Raw genomic sequence first — 14,683 nt, 5'->3', positions numbered from 1 at the left:
ACCCCCACATAGCCTACCGTACATAATTATTCAAGTGACCACTAACAACTCTTATGAAACAAAAATATATTGCAATATATTTGAAAATATCATGCAATATTCACATATATGGGATTTAATATTTATATTTTCCAATATATTGCAATATATTGAAAGCGGCAATCATTTGTATATTTTGCAATATATTGCATGAACATTTATATTTTATAATACCATCAATATATTATTCCATATATTAAAATATATTTCAAGAAAATATATTGGTAAACATATTTTCCTTTCATAAGGGAAGTATTACAAATCATAAAGGAGCGCTCCCGGTTTCCTACAGTACTTCTTGATACTTAAGAATCTTTTCTCTATACATTTAATTTATCGATAATCTATTAATATCCAAACATCGTTTTTTCCTAAATTCTGAGGTGATTAATTGTGAAAGTAGCAGTAAGTTGTCTCCTGGACCAAATATAGGTCATCTGCAAATAATTCAATCTTCAATACTTTACAAATATCATTAATATATAGTAAAATAACTCTGGATCCAGGACTGACCCCTGTGGGACACCCCAATCACTCAGATGAATACTCTCCTAGATTCACAAATTGTCGGTCTCTCAGATAACTGATTACCCAATTTAAAACTACCCCCTGATCCCAATGTGTACTAATTTACTGATGGATATTTCAGGATTTATAGTGTCAAATGCTTTAAGATCAATCTAATATGGTCGTGCCAATAAGGACTATTCCAGTTAAAGATGGTTTTGATTGCAAACCGTGACACCATAGACGCACGCTTTTGATTGTTTTCCCTGATGGGAAGAGAAAATGTTGACAGTGGATAACCAGGTGTCAAATCAACCCATTAGATAGGACTAAAACAGGTTTAGTTTCCGTCTACTCTATGGTGTTTTATAGCATTAGTGTTTGCGAGTGAGAGAAAGTGAGTGTGTGGTTTTAGAAATTATGTCACAAAGTGTGTTTCAATATTTTCCAGGTAAAGTTCTCATTCTGCAAAATAAATATAAACTCATGAGCACGTCACATTTTAGTCATAATTTATTGGTGAAAAGTGAAGCTTGTGTCCGCTTGAGAGCGATGCTGCTGTAAAGTCATGTGTAGAGTAAAGGGCCTGAGAATGATCAGTCCAGGGGCCGACACCGCTCTAATCATCATCATGGCGCCGTCTGGGACATTTACCTTCTCTCCAGACTAAGAGTCGATGGTCTGAAGCTCTTAAACACAAAGACATTAAAAGCAAGATTAAACCTTGAAAGGGAATCACTTTAAACCTTATACACACACACACGTTTAAACTCACCTCGCAGCACACAGCATGCACTCATTGTCATATGTTACGCGATTAGTACCACACACAGGAGCCAAGATCTCTGGGCATCCGTGAGGCCGGTAGCCCTTGCATTTAGGCTGATCACAAACACAAATGGCATTGTAGAAACGCTTTACGACTAGAGCAAAACTCAGGCTTTATTTACTCACCCGTCTTGTTCCATCAGATATGGCCACTGTGAGTCAAGAAGAGGGAAAAGAAAGGATTAGAAATAAATTAAGTTTATGATACGAGTAGAGGAAAACACATGTGGCTTCATTTCTCCATCCCTACAAATGAGCATAATCCTAATATCAGCTGTTTTTGTGAATGAAATCATTATTACTGACCTAGGACGCAGAGAAGGACGATGATTCCTCGAGCAAACATTGTTCCCAACCTGAGAGTCTCTGAAACTGACGATATGATCAGTGATCAATGATCCGGATATTTATAGCATTTGGCCCTTTTCCAATAACAGGTGTTCCGGTTTAACCGGTTACCGTGTTCAGGTGTGCCGTTTCGCCAGATGGGAACGATCGGCCGCAGATTCGTCAATCCCGAGCCTGTGTTAAACCTGTCCATTACAATTAAACATTTGCTCTTCATGATGCTGGTATTATTGTACAGATTAATAAGGGAGGCTACTTGTAATGGCAAACGTTGTTTAACAAAATGCAAATAAAGCCATATGTGTCACTTGCAGACATGCTAGCTAGCTATAGCCATATCAACACTAGACAAATGCATCAAAATACAGAAATCATTCATATCACTGAACATAATCATAGCAAAAGTACAAATACTTTAGTTAAATTCTTTGTGTTTATTTAAAATTAGACAAATCTGATGATATTTTAATCGTAGCCTAATAGTTTCTAGTCTAATGGTCGTGCTGCTATAAGGACAATATTCCAGTTACCGATGGTTTGACTTTTATTAATTTTCTATTGTGAGAAAATTGTGAATAGAGCCTGAACGGAAGAACCTGAATATTCAGAAATGATTGAGTTTGTGGAACAGTTTGAGTTTAATTGTGTGATGTGACAAAGATATGAATATTTATTTATTGTCTGTCTAAGTTATAAAGAGTTCTTCCTCATACTATTATTAATCTATTATCATTTGAAACCATGTTTTATTCATTTATTGGCTGTCTATAATTAATGTAAATATGTCCGTGTTTCCAACAGAGAGCGACAACATTACGTAAATGTCGCACGAACATTAATTTCTATAATGTCTCCTCGCAGTTCATCAGGACTCTCTCTCTTTAGTTATGAGACAGAATCATATTCATCCGCGCAGTCACGCAGAGCCAAAGCACAACCAGAACAATGTTCTTCCGCCGAATGCGTGCAGTTCTTTTGGGCTTTCTAGTCATCAAATAATTACCGTTTTCAACACTGATAATAATCATAAATGTGTCTTTAGCTCAAATCCTCATATGAGAATGATTAGTGAATGATCACTGAAGACTGGAGTAATGATAAATTCAGCTTTCATCACAGGAATAAATTACACTTTACTATAGTCACAAAGAAAACATGTTTATAATATTGTTAATGACAGCTCCTTTTCATGTGTTTGTAGTTCTCTGTCTGGTCTTGTATTGTTGCCTTTATTTGGGTTTTAGGTTAAATGAAATGAACCCCAGCATGTGTCAGTCAGGCATTGTGTTTTATTAACATGGCAAATTCTGTGGCATGATTTGAACACGGCTGTATAAATAAAGGTGACTTAGCAGAACAGTTTAAGACACTCACTATAGAGTTTGCTGTAGTTTTAGAAATGATTTGTTACAAGGTCTGTTTTAATATTTTCCAGGTAAAGTTCTCAGTCTGCAAAATAAATGTAATGTTTGTGAATAAGCTCATGACTGCATTTTATTAAATCATAATTTATTGGTCAAAAGTGAAGCTTGTGTCCGCTTGAGCGATGCTGCTGTAAAGTCATGTGTAGAGTAAAGGGCCTGAGAATGATCAGTCCAGGGGCCGACACCTACTCAAGGGCCCGGTGTGCCTATGGGAATGGGACATTCACCGTCTGAACAGATTGAGATTTCAGGATCTGAAGCTCTTAAAAACAAAGAGGTCAAGAGATTAAAACTTTGAAAGTGACTCTAAAAGTTTGTCTACAGTACTTTGAAAGTGCTGGTCTAAACTCACCTGGCAGCACACAGGTCGCACTCATTGGCGTATGTTACTCCATTGGTTCCACACACGGGCTTCCAGATGTCGTGGCATCCGGCAGTGCAGTTCGGCTGCTCATAAAGACAATGGCATTGAGTTTCTGCTCCTGGAGGAAAGCAGCTCTACAGGCTTCATTTACTCACCTCTCGTTCTCCATCAGATATGGCCACTGTTTGAGTCAAGAAGGAAAAACAAGGGTTAATGTCGACCGGTGTTGGAGTAACGCGCTACAAAGTAGGCCAATGCGTTACTGTAACTCCACTACACTTTCAGCAGTCGCGCATTTACTGAATTACTGAAATGTAAATGAGTTTGTTATTTGCATTACTCTCTTTTGAGAAAAATGAACGCTTGCAGACAAAAAGCTCAACTCTAGGCCCAGCCCGTGGTTTTTAAATCCTCCTTTGGCCTATTACACATTTTTTGCAGTCATTGAAATAATTCAGTTTAATTTAAGGTCAAATTAGTTAGATTTCGTTTCTTTATCAAGTTAATTGGGAAAAATTTTGGGAGCATTTGTTTGTTAAATTAAAGTTATTATTTTTTTTAAGTGACAAGCGGACAGTCAGTTAACCCAACACTGTATAGCCGCGCAAATCAACTCTCGTCGATATTTAAACAAATTAAAAAGTGAAACACTTGGAGCACAGATTTAACACATTTAGGCCATCATCACCACAGGAAAGAGGCGTTATATAAGGCGAGGTCAGGCTGATCGTAGCGCTCAAACGAAACTGTCTAAATAAACGCAGGTCGTCTTACCTTACACTTCTCCGCAAAATAAATATAAAGCCGATCTTTAATTTCTGCGCTATATGCATATTCAACGGAGTTCACATCTGTTGTGGTCATTTGTGTGGCTTGCTTCAGCGACGCGTGTTGCAGTAGCGCATCATAGCGGACCACAACAGACATTAGTTTTTTTACAATTTGCAAGAGTAAAATGTAGGCCAACATGTGGTTTAAACAACCAGATACTTCTGGTGTTTTCACAAGCGGAGGCATCTGATCAGAGAAAATTAAGTGACATTATTAAAAGCCATAACTCCCAGCTGCTGGACACTAAACACATTACTGCTTTAGTCGAAGGCCTGTTGCCTGATTGACAATAAATAGGTCTAAAAGTGATGTTTGACTCTTCAGTCGGCTACTGTTCATATTTACATTTTTTTTTTAAAAGTAACTTAGGCTACTAGGGGACAGTAACTTAATACTTTTGATATAGCTAAAGTAACTGGTAAAGTAATTGAATTACTTTTAAAAGTAACTTGCCCAACACTGATGTTGACGCGGCAATGGGGTCTACAGTAGCCCACCTCAGTCATTTACTGAACCATCCCTTAAAGCACACTTAATGTCCATACATTTCTCATTTGTGCTAGTCTAGAAAAGGTGAATTCAGACTAAAGAGTGTCCAGACTTTGAAACGCTTCATTATGAAGAACAGTAAACTGTATTAGTGTGTATTGCAGGTCCATTTGTGACGTACATGCGGAGCCTTCAAAGCAGTCGCCGTCGCTCCAGACTAAGAGTCCAGGGTCTGAAGCTCTTAAACACAAAGGCATTAAAAGCAAGATTAAACCTTGAAAGTGACTCACTTTAAACCTAAAGTACACGCATGTCTAAACTCACCTCGCAGCACACAGCAGGCACTCATTGTCATAAGTTACTCCATCAGTGCCACACACAGGAGCCAAGATCTCTGGGCATGCGTTAGGCCGATAGCCCTCGCATTTAGGCTGATTAAAGACAATGACATTGTAGATTTGCTTTACGACTAGAGCAAAACTCAGGCTTCATTTACTCACCTCTCGTTCTCCATCAGATATGGCCACTGTTTGAGTCCAGAAGGAAAAACAAGGATTAAAGTTTGATACAGCGAGAGGAAAACACATGGACACGATGCTTCACTTTCCATGTCAGGATGCTACTGAAGCCCTTTAACATTTAACGCTCTTCTAATTAAACCCCACAATTTAAAGCATCATGTACTTCCATTTAACTCCTCTATTGGTAGTATTATAATTGTCATATCATCAGCCTTTAATACGTGATGACCAGAAGACTAAACATTGAGGGTTGTCAGGCTTTTATTAGTTCTTAATGAAAACACATCAGCTCTGCTATAATTCTCCCTGCCACAAGATGGCGCCGTTTCCGACACTCCTGCTCCCAAAAAACAATCAGAGAGAAGCTCCAGAGAGCCAAGAGGCTTCATTTCTCCATCCCTACAAATGAGCATAATCCTAATATCAGCTGTTTTTGTGAATGAAATCATTATTACTCACCTAGGACGCAGAGAAGGACGATGATTCCTCGAGCAAACATTGTTCCCAACCTGAGAGTCTCTGAAACTGACGATATGATCAGTGATCAATGATCCGGATATTTATAGCATTTGGCCCTTTTCCAATAACAGGTGTTCCGGTTTAACCGGTTACCGTGTTCAGGTGTGCCGTTTCGCCAGATGGGAACGATCGGCCGCAGATTCGTCAATCCCGAGCCTGTGCAAAACCTGTCCATTACAATTAAACATTTGCTCTGCATGATGCTGGTATTATTGTACAGATTAATAAGGGATGTCATTACTTGTGATGGCAAAGGTTGCTTAACAAAAACGCAAATAAAGTCGTCACTTAAGACAGGCTTGCTAGCATGACTATAGAGAGAAAAAATGCGCCAAAATACAAATCATTGATATCACTGACCATAGCAAAAGTACAATTAGTTCATTTCTTTGTGTTTATTTAAAATTAGACAAATCTGATATTAATGTAATCGTAGCCTAACCGTGCAATGGGATAATTAACTTTTATTAATTTTCTATTGACCACCCGTGAGAAAATTGTGAATAGTCTGGAAGAACCTGATTATTCCAAAATGATTGTGATTTTGTTAAACTGTTTTGAGTTGTGTGATATGATATTTGAAAATATCATGCCATATTCACATATATGGGATTTAATATTTATATTTTCCAATATATTGCAATATATTGAAAGCGGCAATCATTTGTATATTTTGCAATATATTGCATGAACATTTATATTTTATAATACCATCAATATATTATTCCACATATTAAAATATATTTCAAGAAAATATATTGGTAAATATATTTTCCTTTCATAAGGGAAGTATTACAAATCATAAAGGAGCGCTCCCATTTTCCTACAGTACTTATTTAAGAATCTTTTCTCTATACATTTAATTTATCGATAATCTATTAATATCCAAACATCGTTTTTTCCTAAATTCTGAGGTGATTAATTGTGAAAGTAGCGGTAAGTTGTCTCCTGGACCAAATACAGGTCATCTGCAAATAATTCAATCTTCAATACTTTACAAATATCATTAATATATAGTAAAATAACTTTGGATCCAGGACTGACCCCTGTGGGACACCCCAATCACTCAGATGAATACTCTCCTAGTTTCACAAATTGTCGGTCTCTCAGATAACTGATTACCCAATTTAAAACTACCCCCCTGATCCCAATGTGTACTAATTTACTGATTGATATTTCAGGATTTATAGAGTCAAATGCTTTAAGAGCAATCTAATATGGTCGTGCCAATAAGGACTATTCCAGTTAAAGATGGTTTTGATTGCAAACCGTGACACCATAGACGCACGCTTTTGATTGTTTTCCCTGATGGGAAGAGAAAATGTTGACAGTGGATAACCAGGTGTCAAATCAACCCATTAGATAGGACTGGGGAAGAAAAAACAGGTTTAGTTTCCGTCTACTCTATGGTGTTTTATAGCATTAGTGTTTGCGAGTGAGAGAAAGTGAGTCTGTGGTTTTAGAAATTATGTCACAAGGTGTGTTTCAATATTTTCCAGGTAAAGTTCTCATTCTGCAAAATAAATATAAACTCATGAGCACGTCACATTTTAGTCATAATTTATTGGTCAAAAGTGAAGCTTGTGTCCGCTTGAGAGCGATGCTGCTGTAAAGTCATGTGTAGAGTAAAGGGCCTGAGAATGATCAGGCCAGGGGCCGACACCGCTCTAATCATCATCATGGCGCCGTCTGGGACATTTACCTTCTCTCCAGACTAAGAGTCGATGGTCTGAAGCTCTTAAACACAAAGACATTAAAATCAAGATTAAACCTTGAAAGTGACTCACTTTAAACCTTACACACACACACACACGTCTAAACTCACCTCGCAGCACACAGCATGCACTCATTGTCATATGTTACGCGATTAGTGCCACACACAGGAGCCAAGATCTCTGGGCATCTGTGAGGCCGGTAGCCCTTGCATTTAGGCTGATCACAAACACAAATGACATTGTAGAAACGCTTTACGACTAGAGCAAAACTCAGGCTTTATTTACTCACCCGTCTTGCTCCATCAGATATGGCCACTGAGAGTCAAGAAGAGGGAAAAGAAAGGATTAGAAATAATAAATTAAGTTTATGATACGGCAAGAGGAAAACATGTGGCTTCATTTCTCCATCCCTACAAATGAGCATAATCCTAATATCAGCTGTTTTTGTGAATGAAATCATTATTACTCACCTAGGACGCAGAGAAGGACGATGATTCCTCGAGCAAACATTGTTCCCAACCTGAGAGTCCCTGAAACTGACGATATGATCAGTGATCAATGATCCAGATATTTATAGCATTTGGCCCTTTTCCAATAACAGGTGTTCCGGTTTAACCGGTTACCGTGTTCAGGTGTGCCGTTTCGCCAGATGGGAACGATCGGCCGCAGATTCGTCAATCCCGAGTCTGTGCAAAACCTGTCCATTACAATTAAACATTTGCTCTGCATGATGCTGGTATTATTGTACAAATTAATAAAATGCAAATAAAGTTGTATGCCTACATGTCACTTGCAGATATGGCTAGCATGACTATCCAGAGCAAAACGCACGTCATGATTTTGCCAAGTCCTTGTTTTCCTGAGACCAATGTGCTTCAATGATGACCCTGGGACAACAACACAAAGAAATGAACTCGGGTAATGTCCTTTTGCTGTGGTTATTTAAAAGTAGACAAATCGGATATTTTAATCGTAGCCTAACAGTTTAGTCTTATTGTATTTTTATATTTTCGAACATGAGAGAATAAAAAATACAATAATGTTCAGACATTTAAAAAAGAAAAAGTAAAGATGAAAAATAGAAGAATAGAAAAATAAAATGAACACAGCAAAGTATCTTACTTTCCTGTAAAAACATACACATACATGTACACATTTGTATATATACATACACCCATACATATTTACGGCCATATCAACATACACACCCCCACATAGCCTACCGTACATAATTATTCAAGTGACCACTAACAACTCTTATGAAACAAAAATATATTGCAATATATTTGAAAATATCATGCAATATTCACATATATGGGATTTAATATTTATATTTTCCAATATATTGCAATATATTGAAAGCGGCAATCATTTGTATATTTTGCAATATATTGCATGAACATTTATATTTTATAATACCATCAATATATTATTCCATATATTAAAATATATTTCAAGAAAATATATTGGTAAACATATTTTCCTTTCATAAGGGAAGTATTACAAATCATAAAGGAGCGCTCCCGGTTTCCTACAGTACTTCTTGATACTTAAGAATCTTTTCTCTATACATTTAATTTATCGATAATCTATTAATATCCAAACATCGTTTTTTCCTAAATTCTGAGGTGATTAATTGTGAAAGTAGCAGTAAGTTGTCTCCTGGACCAAATATAGGTCATCTGCAAATAATTCAATCTTCAATACTTTACAAATATCATTAATATATAGTAAAATAACTCTGGATCCAGGACTGACCCCTGTGGGACACCCCAATCACTCAGATGAATACTCTCCTAGATTCACAAATTGTCGGTCTCTCAGATAACTGATTACCCAATTTAAAACTACCCCCTGATCCCAATGTGTACTAATTTACTGATGGATATTTCAGGATTTATAGTGTCAAATGCTTTAAGATCAATCTAATATGGTCGTGCCAATAAGGACTATTCCAGTTAAAGATGGTTTTGATTGCAAACCGTGACACCATAGACGCACGCTTTTGATTGTTTTCCCTGATGGGAAGAGAAAATGTTGACAGTGGATAACCAGGTGTCAAATCAACCCATTAGATAGGACTAAAACAGGTTTAGTTTCCGTCTACTCTATGGTGTTTTATAGCATTAGTGTTTGCGAGTGAGAGAAAGTGAGTGTGTGGTTTTAGAAATTATGTCACAAAGTGTGTTTCAATATTTTCCAGGTAAAGTTCTCATTCTGCAAAATAAATATAAACTCATGAGCACGTCACATTTTAGTCATAATTTATTGGTGAAAAGTGAAGCTTGTGTCCGCTTGAGCGATGCTGCTGTAAAGTCATGTGTAGAGTAAAGGGCCTGAGAATGATCAGTCCAGGGGCCGACACCGCTCTAATCATCATCATGGCGCCGTCTGGGACATTTACCTTCTCTCCAGACTAAGAGTCGATGGTCTGAAGCTCTTAAACACAAAGACATTAAAAGCAAGATTAAACCTTGAAAGGGAATCACTTTAAACCTTATACACACACACACGTTTAAACTCACCTCGCAGCACACAGCATGCACTCATTGTCATATGTTACGCGATTAGTACCACACACAGGAGCCAAGATCTCTGGGCATCCGTGAGGCCGGTAGCCCTTGCATTTAGGCTGATCACAAACACAAATGACATTGTAGAAACGCTTTACGACTAGAGCAAAACTCAGGCTTTATTTACTCACCCGTCTTGTTCCATCAGATATGGCCACTGTGAGTCAAGAAGAGGGAAAAGAAAGGATTAGAAATAAATTAAGTTTATGATACGAGTAGAGGAAAACACATGTGGCTTCATTTCTCCATCCCTACAAATGAGCATAATCCTAATATCAGCTGTTTTTGTGAATGAAATCATTATTACTGACCTAGGACGCAGAGAAGGACGATGATTCCTCGAGCAAACATTGTTCCCAACCTGAGAGTCTCTGAAACTGACGATATGATCAGTGATCAATGATCCGGATATTTATAGCATTTGGCCCTTTTCCAATAACAGGTGTTCCGGTTTAACCGGTTACCGTGTTCAGGTGTGCCGTTTCGCCAGATGGGAACGATCGGCCGCAGATTCGTCAATCCCGAGCCTGTGTTAAACCTGTCCATTACAATTAAACATTTGCTCTTCATGATGCTGGTATTATTGTACAGATTAATAAGGGAGGCTACTTGTAATGGCAAACGTTGTTTAACAAAATGCAAATAAAGCCATATGTGTCACTTGCAGACATGCTAGCTAGCTATAGCCATATCAACACTAGACAAATGCATCAAAATACAGAAATCATTCATATCACTGAACATAATCATAGCAAAAGTACAAATACTTTAGTTAAATTCTTTGTGTTTATTTAAAATTAGACAAATCTGATGATATTTTAATCGTAGCCTAATAGTTTCTAGTCTAATGGTCGTGCTGCTATAAGGACAATATTCCAGTTACCGATGGTTTGACTTTTATTAATTTTCTATTGTGAGAAAATTGTGAATAGAGCCTGAACGGAAGAACCTGAATATTCAGAAATGATTGAGTTTGTGGAACAGTTTGAGTTTAATTGTGTGATGTGACAAAGATATGAATATTTATTTATTGTCTGTCTAAGTTATAAAGAGTTCTTCCTCATACTATTATTAATCTATTATCATTTGAAACCATGTTTTATTCATTTATTGGCTGTCTATAATTAATGTAAATATGTCCGTGTTTCCAACAGAGAGCGACAACATTACGTAAATGTCGCACGAACATTAATTTCTATAATGTCTCCTCGCAGTTCATCAGGACTCTCTCTCTTTAGTTATGAGACAGAATCATATTCATCCGCGCAGTCACGCAGAGCCAAAGCACAACCAGAACAATGTTCTTCCGCCGAATGCGTGCAGTTCTTTTGGGCTTTCTAGTCATCAAATAATTACCGTTTTCAACACTGATAATAATCATAAATGTGTCTTTAGCTCAAATCCTCATATGAGAATGATTAGTGAATGATCACTGAAGACTGGAGTAATGATAAATTCAGCTTTCATCACAGGAATAAATTACACTTTACTATAGTCACAAAGAAAACATGTTTATAATATTGTTAATGACAGCTCCTTTTCATGTGTTTGTAGTTCTCTGTCTGGTCTTGTATTGTTGCCTTTATTTGGGTTTTAGGTTAAATGAAATGAACCCCAGCATGTGTCAGTCAGGCATTGTGTTTTATTAACATGGCAAATTCTGTGGCATGATTTGAACACGGCTGTATAAATAAAGGTGACTTAGCAGAACAGTTTAAGACACTCACTATAGAGTTTGCTGTAGTTTTAGAAATGATTTGTTACAAGGTCTGTTTTAATATTTTCCAGGTAAAGTTCTCAGTCTGCAAAATAAATGTAATGTTTGTGAATAAGCTCATGACTGCATTTTATTAAATCATAATTTATTGGTCAAAAGTGAAGCTTGTGTCCGCTTGAGCGATGCTGCTGTAAAGTCATGTGTAGAGTAAAGGGCCTGAGAATGATCAGTCCAGGGGCCGACACCTACTCAAGGGCCCGGTGTGCCTATGGGAATGGGACATTCACCGTCTGAACAGATTGAGATTTCAGGATCTGAAGCTCTTAAAAACAAAGAGGTCAAGAGATTAAAACTTTGAAAGTGACTCTAAAAGTTTGTCTACAGTACTTTGAAAGTGCTGGTCTAAACTCACCTGGCAGCACACAGGTCGCACTCATTGGCGTATGTTACTCCATTGGTTCCACACACGGGCTTCCAGATGTCGTGGCATCCGGCAGTGCAGTTCGGCTGCTCATAAAGACAATGGCATTGAGTTTCTGCTCCTGGAGGAAAGCAGCTCTACAGGCTTCATTTACTCACCTCTCGTTCTCCATCAGATATGGCCACTGTTTGAGTCAAGAAGGAAAAACAAGGGTTAATGTCGACCGGTGTTGGAGTAACGCGCTACAAAGTAGGCCAATGCGTTACTGTAACTCCACTACACTTTCAGCAGTCGCGCATTTACTGAATTACTGAAATGTAAATGAGTTTGTTATTTGCATTACTCTCTTTTGAGAAAAATGAACGCTTGCAGACAAAAAGCTCAACTCTAGGCCCAGCCCGTGGTTTTTAAATCCTCCTTTGGCCTATTACACATTTTTTGCAGTCATTGAAATAATTCAGTTTAATTTAAGGTCAAATTAGTTAGATTTCGTTTCTTTATCAAGTTAATTGGGAAAAATTTTGGGAGCATTTGTTTGTTAAATTAAAGTTATTATTTTTTTTAAGTGACAAGCGGACAGTCAGTTAACCCAACACTGTATAGCCGCGCAAATCAACTCTCGTCGATATTTAAACAAATTAAAAAGTGAAACACTTGGAGCACAGATTTAACACATTTAGGCCATCATCACCACAGGAAAGAGGCGTTATATAAGGCGAGGTCAGGCTGATCGTAGCGCTCAAACGAAACTGTCTAAATAAACGCAGGTCGTCTTACCTTACACTTCTCCGCAAAATAAATATAAAGCCGATCTTTAATTTCTGCGCTATATGCATATTCAACGGAGTTCACATCTGTTGTGGTCATTTGTGTGGCTTGCTTCAGCGACGCGTGTTGCAGTAGCGCATCATAGCGGACCACAACAGACATTAGTTTTTTTACAATTTGCAAGAGTAAAATGTAGGCCAACATGTGGTTTAAACAACCAGATACTTCTGGTGTTTTCACAAGCGGAGGCATCTGATCAGAGAAAATTAAGTGACATTATTAAAAGCCATAACTCCCAGCTGCTGGACACTAAACACATTACTGCTTTAGTCGAAGGCCTGTTGCCTGATTGACAATAAATAGGTCTAAAAGTGATGTTTGACTCTTCAGTCGGCTACTGTTCATATTTACATTTTTTTTTTAAAAGTAACTTAGGCTACTAGGGGACAGTAACTTAATACTTTTGATATAGCTAAAGTAACTGGTAAAGTAATTGAATTACTTTTAAAAGTAACTTGCCCAACACTGATGTTGACGCGGCAATGGGGTCTACAGTAGCCCACCTCAGTCATTTACTGAACCATCCCTTAAAGCACACTTAATGTCCATACATTTCTCATTTGTGCTAGTCTAGAAAAGGTGAATTCAGACTAAAGAGTGTCCAGACTTTGAAACGCTTCATTATGAAGAACAGTAAACTGTATTAGTGTGTATTGCAGGTCCATTTGTGACGTACATGCGGAGCCTTCAAAGCAGTCGCCGTCGCTCCAGACTAAGAGTCCAGGGTCTGAAGCTCTTAAACACAAAGGCATTAAAAGCAAGATTAAACCTTGAAAGTGACTCACTTTAAACCTAAAGTACACGCATGTCTAAACTCACCTCGCAGCACACAGCAGGCACTCATTGTCATAAGTTACTCCATCAGTGCCACACACAGGAGCCAAGATCTCTGGGCATGCGTTAGGCCGATAGCCCTCGCATTTAGGCTGATTAAAGACAATGACATTGTAGATTTGCTTTACGACTAGAGCAAAACTCAGGCTTCATTTACTCACCTCTCGTTCTCCATCAGATATGGCCACTGTTTGAGTCCAGAAGGAAAAACAAGGATTAAAGTTTGATACAGCGAGAGGAAAACACATGGACACGATGCTTCACTTTCCATGTCAGGATGCTACTGAAGCCCTTTAACATTTAACGCTCTTCTAATTAAACCCCACAATTTAAAGCATCATGTACTTCCATTTAACTCCTCTATTGGTAGTATTATAATTGTCATATCATCAGCCTTTAATACGTGATGACCAGAAGACTAAACATTGAGGGTTGTCAGGCTTTTATTAGTTCTTAATGAAAACACATCAGCTCTGCTATAATTCTCCCTGCCACAAGATGGCGCCGTTTCCGACACTCCTGCTCCCAAAAAACAATCAGAGAGAAGCTCCAGAGAGCCAAGAGGCTTCATTTCTCCATCCCTACAAATGAGCATAATCCTAATATCAGCTGTTTTTGTGAATGAAATCATTATTACTCACCTAGGACGCAGAGAAGGACGATGATTCCTCGAGCAAACATTGTTCCCAACCTGAGAGTCTCTGAAACTGACGATATGATCAGTG

At 37.9% G+C, this 14,683-nt stretch overlaps 4 long non-coding RNA genes across 4 annotated transcripts; all 4 read right to left on the bottom strand.

Annotated features, from left to right (window-relative positions):
* Positions 1 to 1,041: 1,041 nt before the first annotated feature.
* Positions 1,042 to 1,411, bottom strand: LOC137092136 (uncharacterized). Its single transcript, XR_010908158.1, has 2 exons — positions 1,322 to 1,411; positions 1,042 to 1,235 (listed from the first exon to the last, which is right to left on the bottom strand). It is a non-coding gene; the product is annotated as an uncharacterized lncRNA (long non-coding RNA).
* Positions 1,412 to 3,214: 1,803 nt separating this feature from the next.
* On the bottom strand, positions 3,215 to 5,358 carry LOC137092135 (uncharacterized). Its single transcript, XR_010908157.1, has 6 exons — positions 5,331 to 5,358; positions 5,155 to 5,261; positions 5,012 to 5,070; positions 3,666 to 3,691; positions 3,499 to 3,593; positions 3,215 to 3,408 (listed from the first exon to the last, which is right to left on the bottom strand). It is a non-coding gene; the product is annotated as an uncharacterized lncRNA (long non-coding RNA).
* A 4,474-nt stretch (positions 5,359 to 9,832) lies between these two features.
* LOC137092134 (uncharacterized) lies at positions 9,833 to 10,200 on the bottom strand. Its single transcript, XR_010908156.1, has 2 exons — positions 10,111 to 10,200; positions 9,833 to 10,024 (listed from the first exon to the last, which is right to left on the bottom strand). It is a non-coding gene; the product is annotated as an uncharacterized lncRNA (long non-coding RNA).
* Positions 10,201 to 12,003: 1,803 nt separating this feature from the next.
* Positions 12,004 to 14,147, bottom strand: LOC137092133 (uncharacterized). The gene is made up of 6 exons (XR_010908155.1): positions 14,120 to 14,147; positions 13,944 to 14,050; positions 13,801 to 13,859; positions 12,455 to 12,480; positions 12,288 to 12,382; positions 12,004 to 12,197 (listed from the first exon to the last, which is right to left on the bottom strand). It is a non-coding gene; the product is annotated as an uncharacterized lncRNA (long non-coding RNA).
* Positions 14,148 to 14,683: the final 536 nt, after the last annotated feature.

Source organism: Pseudorasbora parva, chromosome 11, assembly GCF_024679245.1.
Source record: "Pseudorasbora parva isolate DD20220531a chromosome 11, ASM2467924v1, whole genome shotgun sequence".
NCBI lineage: Eukaryota > Metazoa > Chordata > Actinopteri > Cypriniformes > Gobionidae > Pseudorasbora > Pseudorasbora parva.
The sequence above is the reverse complement of the archived record's forward strand: the minus strand, read 5'-3'. Positions and strand labels throughout refer to the sequence as shown.